The sequence below is a fragment of the Protopterus annectens genome, chromosome 2.part1 (genome assembly GCF_019279795.1).
Source record: "Protopterus annectens isolate FY-2018-M chromosome 2.part1, PAN1.0, whole genome shotgun sequence".
In the NCBI taxonomy this organism is placed as follows: Eukaryota; Metazoa; Chordata; order Ceratodontiformes; family Protopteridae; genus Protopterus; species Protopterus annectens.
The window spans coordinates 94,327,589-94,348,022 of record NC_056729.1 but is presented as its reverse complement, the minus strand read 5'-3'; the positions used below and the strand labels follow the sequence as shown (position 1 = coordinate 94,348,022).

General features: G+C 41.8%; 1 protein-coding gene across 1 annotated transcript in view; it reads left to right on the top strand.

Moving 5' to 3' along the window:
• The first annotated feature begins 1,657 nt into the window (after positions 1-1,657).
• Positions 1,658-20,434, top strand: part of FBXW7 (F-box and WD repeat domain containing 7) — a 1,850,919-nt gene continuing 1,832,142 nt past the window's right edge. Inside the window, exon 1 of the mRNA XM_044062041.1 lies at positions 1,658-2,027. The gene's annotated coding sequence lies outside the window, so the exon portion shown is untranslated. The remainder of the gene's footprint in view (positions 2,028-20,434) is intronic.

The window sequence follows — 20,434 nt, the reverse complement described above, 5'->3', positions numbered from 1 at the left end:
TAGCTCCGTCATTCTTGATTTTTGGAGAAATCATGGTGAGTTACACTTTATAGACTTATTTTACGTTAAAAAAGGTTTATTATTTACCTCCTCCAATTCTGTCAACATATCAAGTTAACAGTACTAGCATTTGAAAAAGTGCCAAGACGGTCAATCACTGATATTTCTAGATTGGTCCCAATTTAGTTGGGAGCTATGTTCACTAGTTTGGTTCTTCGCCCCAGATTACTGCATTAAAAAGAGGGCATACACGATTCAACTGGTCTTGCTTATCTCTACCTCGGCTGTAAATCCAATCAAATTTACGTTTAAGCGTTGCCGATTTAAACTCTTATCTTCGTGTACTGTACCGTACGGTTTGTATCTCCCAGATAACTCTGAAAATGATCCACTGGGATCTTTTAAAGCAAACTAAAAGATCAGATATGAGCAAGGTATTACGTTCAACCCGAATGGGAAAGTTTAGAATCAAGTCGAGTGAATAGGAAGAATCAAAGTTCCGGGGTTGATCTGAAGTTTCCATTTGTAATCTTAACGGACTTCACCTCACATTAATAGTAGTGTCGCATCCCGTTTAAAACTACGCCTATTTGTTATCCCTCACAAATGATGCAAGCTTCCAGTGCTACACTCCATCCGGTACATACATCAAACCGTTCTATACACAAAACATAAGCCTCTGTGTTGTACTCAGAAGTTCGCAGTTTCTGCACTTTAGATTAAATACGCACGTTTTCATCTGCTACTGCAATCAGTCAGCATACGTGGAAAAATACATAAACCTTGCTTTGATGCTTAGTGTTTGCATGATGGAGCTCTACATTACCCATTCAAATCCCTCAGTTAACAGTGAGCGTACTCGGGGAAGTACAAATAACGTGCCTAACTATACATACTACCGAAACAAGAAGCGCTGTTTTAGCATCTATGCTTTTGCTTCAAAAAGTCAATATGGGCGCTAAGAAGTGACGGTCTACCGTCATTAAACTCAGCAGGTGTTGTAAACAAAAATGGCTAGATCACACCAGCTTATAAGGCCTGATGCCAGGAATTTACCACCAGAAGACGTACATTTTCCACACTGCTGACAACGAAACTGACTCGAATTATGCGGCAGACTCTAGCGAAAAATATTAACTATGGGGCTCACTCAGTCACAGAATAAACAAGTCAAGTATCATTTGCATAACATGTTGCACTAAAAACACAACCACAGTTTACAAAAATCGTCGTCAAGACTAAAAAAACAGATGCAAACGGCATATTTTAAAAAACATAATTGGTCAATCTAACAGGATCAGTGGAGCTCCCGTCCAAAACCACGCAGACGTAGACCAAAATACGTGTTCCTTCAGATGACATTCCTTTTAAGTTGCACCCCTCTCAAACGCATATTCTTAGTTTACTAAATGTTTCAGACTGTAAATTCCAACTGTAATTCCCACATCCTCGCAAAGCCGAGACCCTCGGAACTCATTGCCCTGCAGTTAGGTAAAGCTCACCAGTTTCACAATCGTCACTACAGCGCGCAGGATCGATCTACTGTGACGCTATCTGTAAGCGTCCCAACTGTAGTCGCTGCTTCTGCTGCACCCTCCCTCTCCACAGCGAGGAAGCGGTGTTTTGCAGTTTGGTAGTGGAAGTGAATGTGAGTCGAGCTGGGAGTAAGACTCCCGTAACTAAACCGAAGCGCTTGACTCCGCCTGCATGCTCTATGACTCTGTCTGCTTGTGGTTGTGGTCTGGAAGGGTGATTGTTTGTACCGGTTGGAGATTTGTGTGCAGGGGGTGCAACACGGGGACACGCGGCGGGATCAGTGTTTCAGATCAGGTAGTGGCGGTGGATTTTGAGAGGCCGTTATTTGTGATTCCACACGTGAGAGGAAAAAGGGGGACCAGTTTGTAACACCCAGAATAACTGTAGCCAAGGCGTCTGAACTTTCTTGGACATCGGAATGGAGTGAGATAGGCCGTGGGTGTGTATGTGTCGCTGTCCCTTCCCAAGAGAGGAGCCACGCAAGGAGGCGGGTGAGTTGTCTTCGTTCCTAGGGTTGGTTTGGAAAGTACAGCTGTGTTCATTATGGACATTGTGTGAGATGTGGGGAGACTGTTGGACTAAGTTATCTCAGTAGTGCATGGTAAGGCATCATTCAGTACTGAACGTTAAGTTTGCTTACTATACAGAGATGGGTATGTCTGTGCTTAAGGGTACGTGACAGTCAGGTGGCTGCTTCAGTTTGCATGGGGTGGGTGTCGCAGTTTTAGGACTGGAGGAAGCAGAGTATAGTGGGTTTTCGTGCTGATTGCACACATTTGATGGCAGCATCAGCATCATAGACTATAATAGGGCTGATTATCCATCTGTATGTTATGCTTCACGTCAACATTTTCTTTTACAAGGTGGTTTGCAGCTGCTCAACTTTTTGAAGTGTCTGTTTAGATTGCTGGGGGAGAAGTACTGGTGATGCATAGACTTCCATTGTCCTAGTTTTTTGTCAATGTTTCAGAGGTTTGGATTCTTAATTTATGGAAAAGCTGTTTAATTTTACTTTTGTTAAAAAATTAAAGAGGTAAAGATTTGTAGACTATGACTAATTAGTTTGCAGTTATCATGACTTGTATTATCCCAGCATGCAATAATACATTTGTTTGTGTACTTTGTTGTCAGTATCAGTAGTGCTTTGCATCTGTTTTCATATATAAAGATTAAAAATATTAAATAATGTTCATTTAAAATAGAATCACATGCATTTTAAGTGTATTGAAAGGTGTTCTGCATTTTATTTGTTCAGCTTCTAGTTTGGGCTTTTTACCTTCTGCAACACCTTACTTTTAATGCAGTAATGTCTTTTGGACAGGATTGAGAAACAAAACTGATATGTGCAGCAGTTCTGTTGATGAAGTTGCACTTGTTTAGTTTGAACCTGTCAGAACTTTTCAGGTCATTTGCTGGAATGCATTACATGCACAACACTGGAAAACCTTGGATTGCACTCCTCTGCCTCATTAGGAGGGTCATGCTTTTTATTTTTGATGTGTTTACTGTGTTCACATCTTAAAACACCAAGTGTTTTCTTTTTCTATATAAACATTCATACAAACTTGTGTGTAATTGTTTTATGCATTTTCTCAGCATTTTTTTTTCTTACTTTCTTTTATAGTTTGAGATGGTCAGCTATATGAGACATGCAGTTTTGATAATTCAGTCAGTAACAGTTTTAAGTATTGTAATATGGATTCAGATGTTTAAAATGTTGAATAAACACAGTAGATATGTTTGGGTCTTTTGCATTCATTGTGTGAGATATTGAACTGTCTACTGAGCTCTGCTAGCTGCAGCTTTTTATCCATAAATTACCCGAAGTGGAAGCTTTGACTTTGCTTATTTATTTATTTGTTTATTTTTTATCTTCTTTCATAACCCAATTTTATGCACTTTTAACACAAGAATTGTTTGGCATCTATAATAATATTTCTGTGGTTTTGGTTAGTGAAATATTTTGTATTTCAAACAGGTTGAGCCTGAAATTAGTGAATATTGATGAGTACACCACCGTGATAAATATAAATAACTTTTATGAATGCTGAAACTTATTTTAAAGCACATGTTGCTTTCTGCCGACTGATTTCATACATCATTTAAATGTTTTAGTAATTGTCATAGGATAGGAGTAAATATGTTCGTACTTGCCGGATAGACACTTTACCACTTACACTGAAAGAAAATGGCTATACCCATAAAAAGTGTGTAGTCAATATTACCAGATGCACGTGGAGGACAGAATTTTGAAGGTGGGTAGTTCAGGCCAACCTGTTGTAATAGAATAAAGCAGTGCTGCTGTATGTCCATTCCAGTGTTGTTTGTGGAGGACAGAATTTTGAAGGTGGGCAGTTCAGGCCAACCTGTTGTAATAGAATAAAGCAGTGCTGCTTGTATGTCCATTCCCAGTGTTGTTTGTACTTGAACCCAAATTACTTTACTTAACAAGAGGCACCAATGCTGTTAATTTGGAAAATACCAACTGGCAGTTATTATATCATTATGCAGCAGTGCTTTCTGTGTTTTAGGGAAAAATCAGTATGTTTAGTCATAATGTTCATGTACAGTTAAATATTTATTGCAGTTTTGGTTGCCAGAGTTCTGACTACTGCTTCCTGTCACCATTTACACACTGCTGTTCTTAAATAATCCTCAGCAGCTTCACTGTTTTTCATTTAGAGTGCACATGTTTACCAGAGCAATGTAACTTAGAAAAAGCAAATATCATAGGTCCATTCATTGCAACAGTGTAACTCAGGAAAAGCAGCTATCATGGATCCATTCATTAGCAGCTCTGAAATGTCCAACACGTCTGGAAAATAAAGTGGTCCACTAACCTTTGAGCAGTTTTGTTCTTAAGCAAGTACTAGATACTAATTATTTAATTGGAAGAAAAAAGGTTGCTAGCAGTGATTGGTTTAATAGGTTTGTGATGGAATGTTATGTCTGATGAAGCGTAGGAGTACTACGTGAAAGCGCTTACATGTTTTTTACTAAATAAATAGTTTGGTTTGTATGCCGTGTGTTGCTTTTGCCTACTTGGATTTCTTGCATTGTTTTCCACAAAGATGGAATTTCCTTAAAAAGTAATCTTTCATTTATGCCTAAAGTGGTGTGCAAGTTTACTGTGAGCCAAGCAATCCATCTCCCTGTCTTCTTTACCGAACCGAAAATGAAGGAGAAAGGATTCTTCATAATCCTGGAAGGTCACAGACAGCTCTACTACCTTTCCAGAATTAAAACCTTCAGAAATTCTGATCTGTTATTCATTTCTTATGAAGTTTAGAAAAAAAGGCAACCTGTGTCAAAGCTGACCAATTCCAACTGGTTGCCCTATGCTATCTCCTTTTGTTATACCCACTGTAACATGTCAATTCCAAGCAGGGTCAAGGTGCGTTCTACAAGGGTCTTTGCTTCATTATTGGCTTTTTTTGATAAGGGTGGACTCTAGAAGCATTCTAGAGACAGAAACTTTGTCCTCTATATGTACTTTTACAAAGCACTACAGTCTAGTCATTTTCAGGTCTAGAGCAGGCTTTACTAGAACCATGCTGTGCCTTCTATATGGTTTCAACTCTTTTAGTTAAAAGTGGAACAGAAGTGCTTATCTGTGTAAAATGTACTAGGTACTTAAATCAATGTTTGTAGTAATGTGATTAAGTACAGCATTTAAAACGTGTGACAAATAATAGCCAATGAAACGTCAATCAAGTTCTCTTTCTTAAGGAAACAGGATAAATTAAAAGTCTCATTTAATCCTTTTTTCTTGAAGTATTAAAATGAAATTGGCAAAGTAATCCATGTCTTAATAAAGCATCAATATCCATACCTCAGGGGTGATTATCAACGTTTCCTAGCACACAAATTAATTTAAAATTCACAAAATACAGACCGTTTAAAAAGCACACTTTTTTTCATACTTTTAATACTTTTCATACGTTCAGTCACTCCTCAGCTTTCTCTTAGTCTTGCCATTATGAAAACTATTGCATGCTGTACACTGGGCATGATAGATGACATTGTATTTTGTAATTAAGAGTTGAAATCAGATATTTAGCACTGCTTGGTACAGTTTTTTCAGTGCCAAGTTGAATACTGTATTGGCTTGTTTCACTGGTTGTTTTTTATTTGTTGGACTGTGAGTTATTTTCTTAGGCCAACTTTCAATGAATGATGACAAGAGAATTTGAGTAGAAAGAGTAAGGAAATGAGTTGAGACTTTGTACATGCTGGTAGTGGTGAAAATAATGGAGATGTTAGATTTATATCTGATAGACTATGATATATACATATATGTAAGTTATCTATGATGTAAATAATGTGTTTATACTTTTACATATTATGAACAGATGGAGCACAAGTTGCAATGAGTACTTGTAAATATTTACCCCTTTTATATTATGTACTAAAAGGAATACAAAGAATGTCTCTACTGTGGCATATAGTTATAACAAGACCTTCATACCAAGGCTGCCTCAACATCCACTGCCTTTTTCCAGAATGGTTCTCTAAATTATGTATGTACAGCAGCCGATTATTGTCTCCAAATAGCTTTTCTGAGTATTTCAATCTAGATGCAGCCTCTGTGTTGATATGATCTTGGGAACCACCATGTACATGGGTATGTTCCCTTAGAACAGCCACCCAGGTGGTCTGAGCTGGGGGTATTCTATCCTGATGGTTCTTGCTGGATGAAACTGTTTGATATTGAATACGGAAATTGGAAATATTCACAATAACTCTGGATCTTTGAGTAGAGGAGTTGTTGCAAAATTTTATTTTTGATTTGCTTCGTCCAGGACTCGAGAAGCAAGGCGAAGCAGTGCAGTATGTGACAGAGGAAAAGGGGGGTTAAAAGCTAAAAAAAATATACTTGTGTATCCAGCAGTCACAGCTTATGCAGCAGCAGTTGTGCTCACAACAGATTCAATATTATGATGAATACTCTTGATTTGCATTTATACTATCGTTCTTTGACATTCAGCTCTCTATTTCCTTAATGGTGATGGCCTTTTTTTTTCTTGGCTTACTCTACTGCCCTCATAAACGAGGTGGCATCATCTTACAAGGCAAGAAGATCACAGAAAAATATGTTGTATTTATTTATTTATTTATTAGCATCACATCTTGAAGCACAAGCACTTACAGCCTTTGCCACTTTGAACTCATTGGCACTGAGGATAATTAAAGTTTGTGTGTTTTATATTCCATTCATTCAATGCATCTGATCTGACATGAGTCCTTGAGCCACTTTGTTGGATCTGACTCAGCAGTATCAATGCTCAATCTGTCCCCCAAGTTCCTCAGTTCAGATTTGCCTCCTTTGCAGTAAGAAGTGCCATCACTCGCAGCTAAGAGCTCTACTTCAGTTTTGTGTTTTTCTTCGATCCTTTCAAAGATACTCTATCATAGTGTAAGTAGTAGCGGTACTTGCGTATTATCACAACCAGATTTTCGCAGTTGCAAAATGCACATAACGTAAGTACCATTTTGTCTTAATTTCATTAGAACCTGAAATCGCTTTATGATAGCCAGACTGAAGTGGTTATCTCCTCTTCAGTTAGGCTAAATGCTGTAAATAGATCAAAACACAGACAGGATGAAGTTATACAGACACAGCACGTACTTGAACAGAAACCACAGACTGCAGACAGCACAGTGAAATCATGTACAAGGTCTGTGTACTGTAAAGCATGTGGCAGTTTACAGGTGGTGTAATACAAAAAGTCACAGCACTGCTCACAAAACTAAAAGTCGCTATTCCTCCAGCAGACATGCTTCAGAGACCTCCACGCTAAATTTACAAGTCCCCCACTCACCCCCTCACAACACCATATTGTTGTTATATGTAAGGTATATGTAAATGTAGTATTTCTTCTTATGTATTTCTTGAAATCTATTGATGTTAAGGTAAATTTATGTGGAAGCAAAACAAGAGTAGGGTACTTAACTTGCAGTACACAGACTTTGTAACATGATGAGAGAGAACCGTGCAGCAGGGGTACTTAAGAGAAATGCTGGCAGTGAAGTGCGGAAAGAAACACGAACAGTATGTCTTTTTACATTTTATTGACATCACTACAGAAAAGACAATGTTGTGCTATAAGGAGACTCATTAAACTGTATTTCTCCAACATTAATGACTATTTCAAGATAGTTATGTGCATTTCGCAACTGCGAAAATCTGGTTGCGATAATACACAAGTACTGTAGTAGCTGGTTGTAGATGAGACTGTGTTTTCTTTATTGTACATAGCCTTCTTGTTCTTAGACTGTATTTGTGCTTCTTCTTGGAGTTCTTCCGACATTTGTTCCTGTTTATTACAGTTAATATTGAACTTTTCCATTTTTACCAAGATTTTTGCACACATATTTAAATAGGTTTTTTAAGCAGTCATTGTGCTATTCCTGTTAATAAAAGTGTTTTAGATAGTTAGATACTTATACATATAAAGTAGTTATTATGCTGTTTGTGAGTTAATCATTTTTTACTTTGCGTGCCTGTTCATATTACTAGTGTGGTGTTAATCTAATGAAAATAGAAAAGCAGACCAGTTTTGAAAATGTTCCATCTGCAGACATAAGATTCCACCACAAAACTTAGATGACCTGTGCATTGTGTTCTTGTTGTTTCTCACTTATCCATGAACTCTGAAATCTGTGCTTCCTTTGGACCCAGAGCCTTGGAGTACAGGAGAAATAAATTGATTTTGAAAGGACTGTTTCTGCCTCATCCAGAAGTCTCCAACTCCAGAAAGTCTTTGGGCAAACCATTGGGTTCATAGGTAGATACTAGGCTATCTGCCCAAAGGCATTTATAAGCCTAGCCAGAATGTGTTGGCTTTCACCGCCCCCTTAGTTTAGTTCCCTGTGCCTCTGTCCAGCAGATCCACTGAAGTGATCTCCGGGGTAAACTTTCTGTTTCCCATCCACTCGTCAAGGTTTCTCTTGAAGAGTGTTAGTGAGGAGCTCTGCCTAATGTAGATTGGAATCTTATTCCAAAGCATGGGAAGTCTCTGGGACAGGAATCTATCCCTCCAGCATGTCCTATTTATTGTTGTGGTGAGGTTTAGATCCCTAGAGTGTGTGACTCGAGGGGATATGGTTTTCTTTAGGTGGAGCATGTCCATTAATTCTGTGTTGAACATGCCATGTATGTCAGGCAGAGATCACCTCTGAGTAGGCAGTATGCAGCCGAGTACAGCTGGAGTTTTTTCAGTCGAGCTGCATAGGGCATCTGTTTGAGGCCAGTGATCCTTTTGGTGAGGTACTTCTGTGGTCTTTCCAGCTGTTGCAGGTGTCTTGTAAGGTACATCCCAAATGGGGCGTTGTACTCTATGATGGGTCTGATGAGTAGAGGGGCACAATGACCTCTTTTGATCTGGATGCGAACCCTTTTGTGATTAGGTGGGCCACATAGAAGGATTTTCTAACCACTTGGTAATGGGTCTGATGAGTACAGGGGCACAATGACCTCTTTTGATCTGGATGCAAACCCTTTTGTGATTAGGTGCGTCACATAGAAGGATTTTCTAACCACTTGGTAATGGGTCTGATGAGTACAGGGGCACAATGACCTCTCTTGATCTGGATGCGAACCCTTTTGTGATTAGGTGGGCCACATAGAAGGATTTTCTAACCACTTGGCAATGTGATTATCAAAGGAGAGATTACTATCTACTTGGGTCCCCAGATCCCTTATTACATCTTCTGTATTTAGGGGACTGTCACCTATGTGGTAGTAATGTGGATATCCAGAGTGATTTGTTTATGGTCATATCTAGCCAGCAAGGGGTTGACTTCCAGTGTGGAACACCGGCCGCCCATATTCGTGATGACCAGTTCCAATATGTTGTCACATCTGGTGGGAGTGTTGACCAGTTGATCCACGGCGTTTGAGTTTATAAATTCTAGGAAATGTTAGGCAAGAGAGTTATTACTTGAGTAGTTCTCCCAGTTAATGTTTGGGTAATTGAAATCACCCAATATTAGGATGTTTGGTAGGACCTTTATGTTTCCTAGTGTTTCCAGAAACGAGAAACGAGGAATGAGGGTCCTGGGACATGGTGGGTGATCTGTAATGCGCTACAATTTGAATTGCAGTTTTGCCAGTTGTTATTTGCATGTGGACGATCTGTGAAGCATCGTGCAGTGCCAGTAACCTGGAGGGGTGGGTATTCTTGATGAATATGGATACACCCCCGCCTTTTGTATTTCGGTCTGTGTTCTGTGGCCAAAATGTATGATATGAGTTGTAGCCTGGTAGTGCTGGGGTGCTCTTTGGAGCCTTAAACCAGGTTTCTGTTACTGGACATATATTGATTTTCTCCATATTGAGGAGTGCCTCGAGTGCGTGCATTTTGAGATTTAGACCACTGGCATTGAGTAGCATTACCCTCTTTTTTTTTTTTTTTTTTTTTTGTTACTTGTGCTATTTACGGCAGGGGGGGTTTGTCTTTTGAGCCTTGCCTAAAAAAGGCACTATGGAACTGGCAGGAGCTTTGGCCAGTATTTGAAATCCTAAGGGTGACAGGTGCAAGCTGTCTCTGGTGAAGCAGCGTGGCTTGTCGAGCATGTCATCCCAGGTGGACAGACACTGGATCCCCTTTGACACCAGAAACTTGGCCAATTTTTGAAATTGATAATTTTTTCTTTATACCCTGGCTTCATACTTGGGAACAAGGTCATACCGGCCTGGGCTACGTGATCAGAAGACAGCTCTTCCATGTCTCTTCCTGTAGTCCAGGGAGGTACAGCTCAGGTCATTCACACCAACATGGACAATGACGGAGTCATATTTGTACTTGTTCTGGAGTGACCTGAGTGCTTGTGTTATGTGGTGGATCCTGGCACCCAACAGTAATCTCCTCCTTGTTTAGCCTAGTGAGTGGGACATCAATGTGCCTGACTATAGAGTTACCTTTTACTAGTCTGTTGGGTATGTTATTTTGCCTTAAGGGCTGTGATTGCGTGGCACAGTGGTTTTGTGAAGTATGTGTTTCATGGTTTGTGTTTGGGGGTGGAGGTTGCTTGGATGTCTGCTTTGGAGGTCTCTGTTGCTTTTGCAGATTTTTATTTAGAGTCTCCGAGTATGTTTTCGTGTATTTATGTGTGTTTTTGCCAGTGCTGCTTTAATGGGTCTGTGTGAGACTGGTGGTGTGATGCACGTATTCCCTTCTCCTTCTGACTGTCTGATCCAGTCTTGGGTGGGTTGAGAGAGCTTAGCCTCCAGTTTGGCTGTATAATCGCATCTCTCGCATGTATTAGTGTTTGGTGGTAGGAGGAGAGGGTTGTCTGTATACATGAGGCAGATGTAACATTGCCACAAAATGCCCAGATTCACCAGTTGGACTGGAGAGTACACCAGAAACTGCCCTTTGGACTTTCCTGGATAGGTACAGTGAACTGTTTTACTGATTGGCTGGTAAGGTCGAATAGAGAGCCTTGTCCTTCTGTACAGTATAGGGGGGTTTATAAGTGCTTGCTATAAGTTTTGAGCAAGTGCTGGGCTGAGAAATGAATGGTTTGAGTGCTTAAGTTGAAAGTTTGTCTAGTTCAAAGGGAAAAATTGAAGAGGAGACTTTGTGGAGCTGGGAATAGTTTTACCCTAGCTAACCGGCTCTGCCCGGCATGCAAAACCGGGCAAATGTGGTTTGTGTAGCAGGGAAAATGAAAGAGAGAGAAATTAGCCCAAAATGGCCAATAAACTACTAATTTTTGGGCTAATACCACTCCTCCAGGGACAGATAGGCTGCTCAAAGCTCCTCTCTCTCACAGGTGAACAGAGAAACTTTTTTCTATCCAAGTAAGTTATTATGGGCAAACACAGAGACCTGTAACACAGCCCTAATTTCAGCACTAACCTGAAAACTGGACTATACTAGCTTAGAAAGGCGGGAAACAAGTGTGTGTGTGTGTGTGTGTGTGTGTGTGTGTGTGTGTGTGTGTGTGTGTGTGTGTGTGTGTGTATGTATGTGTGTGTGTGTGTGTGTGTGTGTGTGTGTGTGTGTGTGTGTGTATATGTATATGTATATGTGTATATATATATATATATATATATATATATATATATATATTTTTTTTTTTTTTCTTTCAGAAAATAAAGCAGATACAATCAAAAAAACACAATAAATGCACAGAAAAGGATACTTATTGTTATATATCTCAGATCAAATCAGAGTTGTAATCAATGCCCCTAGTAATAAAGTAGGAAGAAACACAAATACAGTAAAAGCAGATGAATGAAGTGCAATTTTTTATATATAGAAAACTGCTGCGGTGGTGGTGCTGCGGTAGCGTTGTTGCCTCACAGTAAGGCGTTGTCCTGTTCGATTCTCAGCCAAAGCGTCTTCTGTGTGGAGACATGCGTGAATGGGCGTACCTTCGTTGAAGGTTGTGTGTCAGGCCTGGCAAGTCGGTACGTAAAAATCTACTGCCAGTCAGTGGACCGGAGTTCCGCTGTGGCGACCCCTAACTGGGAAAAGCCAAAAGATACAACATAAAACAATAGAAAACGAACAAACTGATTTAAACAAGTTACTCCATTAACCAGAAAAAAGCTCAAAATTGAGCTCTGTTCCAGCAGTCTTCAATCAGACAAGTTGTAACTACACACTCCTGCCACTAGGGTGCAGGGGAGCCTTCTCCAAAAAAAGATGGCCTGGATCAGTGCTCAAGTTATACAAACAAAGCTAGATTCAGCAGGCCTGAGTCTGGTCTATGCTACAGGAACAAGGCACACCAATTTCAGAAAGAAACAGTTCAAGTAAGCAGGTACAGTAAGCCTGTGACCAGAAATTCCCAGCTCAGAGCGGCATAATCCAGCCTCTCCTCCCACAAGAGTGCAGACCACAAACCTTCTTAATGTTGAATAACTGGCCTGAAGCCCAAGTGCTTAAACCAGAAGGAATACACTTTTTTTAGAATAGCAGACAATGAGCCTTCAATCAGCAATTCCCAACTTAAAAGGATGTAAGCTACCTGTCCTACCACAACAGTGCAGACCACAAACCTTCTTAATGTAAAACGACTGGTATGAAGCCCAAGTGCTTAAACCAAAAGACTTAGAATAACAGTTACAATTTAATCAGGCTACAACCAAGCAGCAATAAATGCAGCAAAATAAATAAAATTGAGTACTTTTAAGAAGAGGCAAAGGCAAAATTAAAGTAGGAGGAAACACAAATACAGAAAAAGCAGATGAATAAAGTACATATTTTTTTTGTTAGGTTCTTCCTTCCTCTCTTCTTGCACTTTACTAAGTGGGATGGCCTTCTCAAATCTTCTCTCTGTATTAAGTAGAGTGAACACTAAACTCAGAATATGATCTCACTGTACTTGGTTAAGTGAGCAAATGAGATGGACCCAGACGGAGTGTTCAAATACAGACTTACAGGAGGGGCGGGCAATTCCATAGCTACCAACAATAACACCAAGACAAGAACAGGGAGGTTGGGTAGGGAAATAACTGCAGAGAGACACACAGCACACTATTCAGTGAAACAATTAGGTAACAGAAAAATTAAAATACAGTACTTTTAAAACTGCAAGTTTGCACTTAACAGAAGAATAAAACACAGTACTGCAAGTCTGCAATTTAACTTCAGCTTCTAATGCAGGTGATTGTAGCCAACCAAGTCACTCAGCACTAGGAGTTGGATCCAAAAGAGCGACCCAGAGATTTTTCGGTTCTGACTCCTATTCTGCAGGTCACAAGGTTTGAGGAGAATAGGGCCTAAAACACTACCTGTATACCACCTCTGCATTTAGAACTCATGGATCCCATTACCATCCACAACCCTCCAAAGAAGACTTCATGGACATTGGATAATCCTTTATCTAGGCCTTCCTCAGCTCTTTCCTTGAGATCCTTCAGTTCTTACAAAGTACATCAGAACCTGATTTGTATTGTCTGATGCAGAAGTTCCTCAAGGCACAGACAGAGATGGGGGTCTTTCCATTGCCTTCAGCTCTGAGGGTGGTTGGATCTGCCCAAATGCCCTCTCTTGTTGCTTCCTCTTCAGTTCACCTTTCATCTCCGGTTACTTCAGAACCATTGATGTCCTTCCTTATCACTGTTGCAGTATTCTTTACAATAGGGATCCCCTGCCAAGGGCAGCCCAACATCTGTCCATAAAGCCTTTAGGTTGTAATGGGTATGGTGAACATCACACGTAAGCTCCCTGTGCATGGTATAGGGCATAAAGGTGATGTCCGGACATGCCATCCTCAGAACGTCTTTGCCACCAGTCCGAAAGCCATCTTTGATCATCGGTCTGAACTCTCGTTCATCTGCTGGTTTACCAAGCTGTTTTCAGATAAGTGCTCCATTGGGAGTTTTGTTATTCTTTCGATTTGATTTGGTTGTTGGTTTCATGTCATTCAGAAAGGGGAAATGCCAGTGTGGGAGACAGATTCCCCATAAAGAACATTATGGGAAGTGTTTATTTTGTTTAGGTGCTTCCACGACCACGTGTTTTGTGCTGTTTGCCAAGCTTTTGTTCCTAAGACATTGCATAGTTGGCTGTCTTCCTTAGCTATTTGTTTAGCCAGCAGCTTAAGATGTTGGTTTTCTAATGACAGTATAGAAGGATCTTCCCATTCTGAGGGTTAGCCATTTGCGAATAAGAAGACCACGAAAACTTGGACGGATTCTTCAGCTGTGCCACCTCCGCTGGAATCTTTCTTGAGGCTGGTGAAAGCCCGGAGGACCATCCAGTTTCTCAGTCTGATTCCTTTGCCGTGACCACTTTGGATGCCCAGCATGGATCTGGCTTCACACAAGTCCATGGAGGCCTTGCAGACATCCGCTTCTTGCCGTGACCACTTTGGATGCCCAGCATGGATCTGGCTTCACACAAGTCCATGGAGGCCTTGCAGACATCCGCTTCAGATGTTCAGGGGAAACTGTGGCTGTTAATTACCAAAGGGCCTAGTGGTGTTCCTCAGATTTTGGTAAGGGAAGAGATACCGACCTATACTAATTGAATGCTGTCGGGAATCAGAGCCTCTTAAGATCTTTAAAGCTGACTTCCCCTTAAAAAAGAAGCAAAAAAACAAGCATATTTCTCCTGTTCCTAAAGATCCTCAGAGTGAATGGCATTTCACTCAAGGCCTGTTTAATGACCTTATGGCTGTGAAGCATCCTCAAGTGGTTTCTGTTCATGCTCCTCCTTGGTCTTCTACCCTTCTTAAGAGGCCTAGGGAGTAAGATTCTTCCAAAGATGAAGACTCTAATGAAGAATCCCTGACTTATTCTTCGATTCTTTCTCTCTTAGATTATGGTTCTGTGGAAGAGGAGTCTATCGGCCCTGAATCTCCTTTTGAGGAGATTTCTTTTAGTGGTACAGTTTCCCAAATGGAGTTTTTTTTTTAATGGGGGTGTGCTCAGGTGTCTGATGTTTGGGAGAGGTACTGTGAGCTTCTGCAAATGGAGTCTCCTAGGCCCTCTGCTGTCCCTCCTGTTCTTGCTGCCTTGCCGGATGCTTATTCACTGCTTCTCAACCTTCTGATTTCCAGCCCTCTGCTCCCAAAAAACCTGATGGTTTTATAAGGTGCCAGATGATTGCAAGTTTCTTTATAAGTTTCCCTCTGTTGACCCTTCTGTGGTGTCAGTTGCCACTGACAAGCTTCTAAACTGCTGCCTTCTACAATGTTTCTTCCCTCTGACAAGGACAGCAGAACTATGGAGATCTTGGGTAAGAAAGTTTTTTACTTCTGCTACCCTGGCCTTTAGAGCTGTAAACTATCAAACCCATATGACCAGATATATTTTGACTCCTCTGTCTCAGGCCTGTTAGGTTATTTCATATCTTCCTGACTCAGAGTAAGACTTCAGTTCTTTCTTTATTAGGGATGTCTTCTCAGGTTGCTCGCCATTTCATTAAATGCAGCTGATGCCTCATCTAGGGCTGTTAGCTTTGGTTCTGTGTTGAGGAGGTATTCCTGACTTCAGCTCCAACCTTTGCCTGATGGTATCAAGGCTAAATTGGTGGATGCTGCTGTAGGTAATGAACATCTGTTTGGTGCTGGTGGTGCTGCTGCTTAGTTGTTTTAAGTCCCTACAGGAAAAGAGTAAAGCTTTACAGGATCTGAAACATATTTCTGTTTCACCTGTTCCAAGATTTCAGAGGAATTGCCCTAACAAGCCTGCTTTTGTTCATAGACAGTGTCTCCCTCCCCCCAAAGGCAAAAAGGGTGGTAGAAGGGCTCCTCCTGCTAAGGCTACACAAACCCCTTCAGCTCAGAAACCTCTTTTTCCAGACAAACCAGCTGCTGTCTGACTGTCCTTGCCCTGCTATTCTCAGTCACATTTCCTGTTTCTCTTTGTCTTTCCCTGTCCCTTCAGAAGAGGTTTTATTCCATAATGTTTTTATTCCATAATGAAACTATCGCCCCATAAGCCTGACTAGCTTGGTCTGCAAAGCTCCCCCCAAAGGCAAAAAGGGTGGTAGAAGGGCTCCTCCTGCTAAGGCTACACAAACCCCTTCAGCTCAGAAACCTCTTTTTCCAGACAAACCAGCTGCTGTCTGACTGTCCTTGCCCTGCTATTCTTAGTCACATTTCCTGTTTCTCTTTGTCTTTCCCTGTCCCTTCAGAAGAGGTTTTATTCCATAATGAAACTATCGCCCCATAAGCCTGACTAGCTTGGTCTGCAAAGCTATGGAAAGGATCATCATGGACCTCATAAATAAAGATATTGGGGACCTACAAACACTGGATCCTACCCAGTTCGGCTTTAAGGGCAGATCCTGCCTCTTAAACCTGGTTGATTTCTTTGAAACAGTCACCAAGGCCATTGACGAGGGGAAGGTGGTCCACGCAGCCTACCTGGACCTCGCAAAAGCCTTCGATACAATACCCCACTCGGGCATTATAGATAAGCTCACCAGCTTAAATATAAACCCCTATGTCACTAGATGGATTGCAAACTGGCTCAAGGACAGAACCCACATGGTTAGAATTGCTGGAGCCATGTCAGACTCCAAACCAATTACAAGTGGTGTCCCACAAGGCTCAGTCCTGGGACCCCTCTTGTTCGGTATATATTTCTCGGAGGTACAGGCCAACACGGAAGGACTGTGGCTGACCAAGTTCGCAGATGACTGCAAACTGGGCCATAATCGACTCTCCAGCCGCACAAGCATCCTCCAAAAGGGCCTCATAGAAACAGACAACTGGTGCCAGAGCCATGGCCTCAAGCTAAATGCCAAAAGTGTATAGTCATCCCCTTTGGCAAAAACAAAGTGCCCACAAATTACCACATAGGTGGTAATCCATTAAGTACAGAAGAAGTAATTAGGGACCTGGGGACCCAAGTTGATAGCAATCTCTCATTTGACAACCACGTGGCCAAAGTGGTTAGAAAAACATTTTATATAGCCCACCTAATCATGAAGGGATTCGCATCTAGATCAGGGGAGGTCATCGTGCCTCTTTACTCATCCCTCATCAGGCCCATAATGGAGTACAATGCCCCTTTTGGGATGCACCTTACCAGACACCTGCAGCAACTGGAAAGACCCCAAAAGTACCTCACCAAGAGGATCAAAGGGCTCAAACAGATGCCATATGCTGCCCGGTTAAAGAAACTCCAGCTCTACTCAGTGGCATGCCGCCTGTTCAGAGGCGATCTGTGCCTGACGATAAAGCCATGTCCAACCCGAATTAATGGACATGCTGCACCTCAGAAAATCCAAATCCCATCGAACTACGCCGAGAGACTTGAACCTCAGCACTGAAATAAATAGGACATGCTGGAGGGACAGATTCATAACCCAGAGGCTCCCTTCACTCTGGAATAAAATCCCAGTCCAGGTTAGGCAGAGTCCCTCATTGACTCTCTTCAACAGGAATCTTGATGAGTGGATGGGAGATCGTAGGTTTACCCCGGGTATCACTTCTGTGTCACTGTTAGACAGAGGCACAGTATACTAACCTCGAAAAAGGGCATAGCAAAATAAATTTAAAATGGGTGGCGAAAGCCAAACACATTCTGGCTAGGCTTATAAATGCCCTAGGGCAGATAGCCTAGTATGAACCTATGAACCTATGTTCTTGCTTCCTAGGAAAGAAGGCACCTGGAGATGCATACTGGATCTTTCTCAGCTTAATACCTTTTTTTCCTTCCTTTTGGATGTTATCCCTTACAACATTGTTTCCTTTTCTACTTCCTCAGGCTTTTCTAGTTTCCCTGGGTCTCAAGGATGCTTATCTACATATCCCTATTCATCCCCCCTTCAGGAAGTTTTTACATTTCTCTGTTGCTTTCTGGCATTTTCAATTCTCTGCTTTGCCCTTTGGTCTCTCTACTGCTCCAAGGGTCTTCACCAAGTGCTGCGCTCCTGTGATTGCTTTTTGCAGACTGAGAGGAGTAAAGATTTTTCCTTACCTGGCGACCTGCTCATTCGGGTCTCTTCTCCAGAGATTTTACTTCAGCGTCTACACTTCGCTATTATTCTCCTTCAAAGCCTGGGGTTTACTGCAGGTTTTTAAAATTAATTCCGTACTCCTCAGGATCATGTTTTTCTAGGGTGCAGGCTCCAGAGTGTTCCAGTGCTGACATTGCTGCCCCCTCCCAAGGCTTTAACTCTTACTTTCTTTCAATCCCTTCTTCCTCTGACTTCAATTACAGCCAGGGAGTTTCTAAGGCCCTGGGGTACATGACTTTCACCATTCCTTTGCTTCCTGTGGTAAAGTTCCAGTGGTTTCTGGAATCCGTCTGGCTTCAACATTCTCATCCTTTAGATTGTCTCAAGCTGGAACTTTGGTGGTGGATTCATCAGTTGTCTGTCCCCCAGGGCTTCCTTTTCAACCTCCAGTCACCTCTTAGGAATTCTTCACAGATGCCTCTGACTTGGGATGGGGGGGGGGCTCCTTCGGTCGTCCGAAAGTGCAGGACCTTTTCTCTCCAACAAAAGAAAGACTACATAAGTGTCAAAGAGATTACAGCCCTTCTTCTGGCTCTTCAGGGTTTTCATTTTGTTTTCCTTCCAGAGCCCCTCAGAATTCTCGCAGACAGTACCAGATTGATGTAGTATATCAACAAGCAAAGGGGGACAAGCAAGGTCTTATCTCCTATGCAGACTAGCTGTTCATGTTTGGGATCCAGCTACCCCAGTATCAGGTGACCTTTCAGGCAGTTTATATTCCCTCGAATCGGAACATTTCTTTGAGCAGGTCCATAACACAATCCCATGAGTGGATGCTTCGCAGGGATGTCTTTCTGGATATTATCCACCAGTGAGGTACTCTTCAAGTAGATCTCTTTGCTTCCTCTCTGAACAGACAGCTTCCTCTCTTTTGCATCAGAGTCCCATGTCCTCTGGCCTGGAAGGTGGATGCCCACTCTCTTTTTTGGAAGGGGGTGTTTCTTTATGCCTTCCCTCCCCTTCCTCTCATTCAGAGGGTCCTGTTCAAGATAGAACAGGATGCCCCTAAAGTATTGCTGGTGACTCCAGACAGCATTGCTTCCCTCCTCTTCTGCATTTAGCCAAGGGCAGACATCACAGGTTGCCTCATAAGTTGGACCTACTCGTACAAGACTAGGGGTCTCTCATCCATCCCCCACCTGTCCTCTCTCCAACTGACATTGTGTGTGATAGGGTTTTGATTCCCTTCAGACACCTTTTTTCTGACGACGTGCTTCGGGTCCTGCAAGAGGACAGGAAACCCATCTTATTTGTTCATATGAATGAGATTTTCTGTCTAGTGTCTTTCTTGTAACCTGTATCTGCTTACTGTATATTTTTCTTTGGTTTGGTCTCTTATTTGTGTCAAATGCTTAATGCTGGGTTGGTATGTTCTTCAGTTAACCCCACCTGTCAGCTGTTTCTGCTTTATTTGTCTTTGACTCCCCCTTTGGCCTCTAGATTTGAGGCCAAACAGTTTCTTAAAGATGTCCTTAATATTAGGCCTCACAGGAAGCCTGTTCCTCCTTCCGGGGACCTTTAATTTTGTTTTGGAAAAGTTGACTTGGGCTTCTTTTGTACCTGCTTCAGCTTCCTTACAGCATTGTTCTTGGAAGACTGTTCTTTTGGTTCTTACCTCTGCCAGACAGGTGTCTGAGATGCAAGCCTTTATGGCTGTCCCTCCTTTTTTTTGGCTTTTCATAAGGACAGGGTGTTTCTTTGTACTAATCCTTCTTTTATGCCCAAGGTGATTGAGTTGTCTCTTAATCAGTCTGTTCATGTACTAGTGAGAAGGTTCTTCCCACCTTGGATTTATATAAACAACTCTGATATTATTTAGATAAAACTAAAGTGATTTGTAAATCTGAGCAGCTTTGTGTTTCCTTTCATCCTAGATCTTTAGGTTTGGTGGTTTCCAAGCAAACCAGGTGGTCTTTGATATCTGAAGCCATTTCTTTTTGTTGTTCCTTTTATGGGAAGAGCCTTCCTTCCTTCTGTTCTGGCTCATTCTACTAGGGCTGTAGCCTCTTCTGGTGCTTTTTATAAGGGTTTGGATACTAATTCTATTCTTGAGAAAGCTACCTGGACTTCTGCGCATACTCTTGCAAAGCACTATGTGATTTCACTTGTTTTGCCTGGGCCATTCTTCATGGCGTACTTGAGGGTTCTGCTGGCCCTTCTTCCACTCGCTCTTCTTCCTGAACTATTGTACTCTCACTATTGTTAGGAATACTGCAGCAGTGATGTAGAAGAATATTAGTGCAGTTGTGTAAAATCTTGTATGGCGCAGTGGTGCAGCAGTAGCGTTGTCACCTCGCAGCAAGAGGTTCTCTGGTTCGATTCTCGGCTGGGATGCCTTCTGCGTGGAGTCTGCATGTCCTCCCTGCGTTTCGTGTGTGTTTCCTCCCACGTTACAAATACATGCATCTGGAGCATTTCTCCCCGGGCCTCAGCTGAAAATTGGCTCATTCCAAGTCGGACTTTCC